A 777-nucleotide genomic window follows, 5' to 3' on the forward strand; every position below is an offset into this window, starting at 1 on the left:
CGGGTCCCGTGGGCCCCCCCCCCCCCCCGAGGTGTGACCCCCCAGCCGGCGGGCCCCCGTGGTGCCCATGTGCCCCCACGTCCACGGTGCCACCCATCCTATCTCTAGGTACGAGTCGCCCTGCTCTCCGAGCTGTCATGGCATCCCGCGGCGCCGGGAGAGCCACCCCGTAGCACCAATGCCCATCCCATCTCTAGGTAGGAGTCGCCCTGCTCTCCGAGCTGTCATGGCATCCCGCGGCTCCGGGAGAGCCACCCTGTAGCACCAACGCATCGTATCCCCAGCCCTGCCTGGCTCTCTCCGGGGATGCCACAGCCTCGGGCGTCCCTGTCATCCACCCCACTGCCGCTCCGCACCTGGCTGGGCGCTCGCCTCCTTGCCAGGCTGGGAGCTGAAGCCAGCAGCATCTCTGCAGGCACACAGCCTTATCAGTGCCTGGCAGACCCCAGGAGGAGTGGCAGGACGTCTCCTTGGGTGTTCTCCCCTCACGAGGTGCAGGATGAGTCCCCAGGCTGAATTCAGGGCCACAGGGCAGGCAGCTTTTGGCTGGCAGGCAATAGGTGTGCTATGGGGAGGAGGTCGAGTGCCAGCTCTGCACCTCCCACCTCTGAGAGGTCTCCATGCCATGCAAGGAGCAGGGCTTGTCGTCTTCCCTGCGCAGCAATGACACCTCAGCTCCCCTTGGAAATGCAGCTGCTCCTGGGGAGGGGTTTGGTGGTGGGACGCAGTATCTGCTGGCAGCAGCCTGCCTGCACTGGCGGGGCAGTGGCCAGGGCT

Source organism: Egretta garzetta, unplaced genomic scaffold (assembly GCF_000687185.1).
Source record: "Egretta garzetta isolate BGI_Z169 unplaced genomic scaffold, ASM68718v1 scaffold75, whole genome shotgun sequence".
NCBI classification, from domain to species: domain Eukaryota; kingdom Metazoa; phylum Chordata; class Aves; order Pelecaniformes; family Ardeidae; genus Egretta; species Egretta garzetta.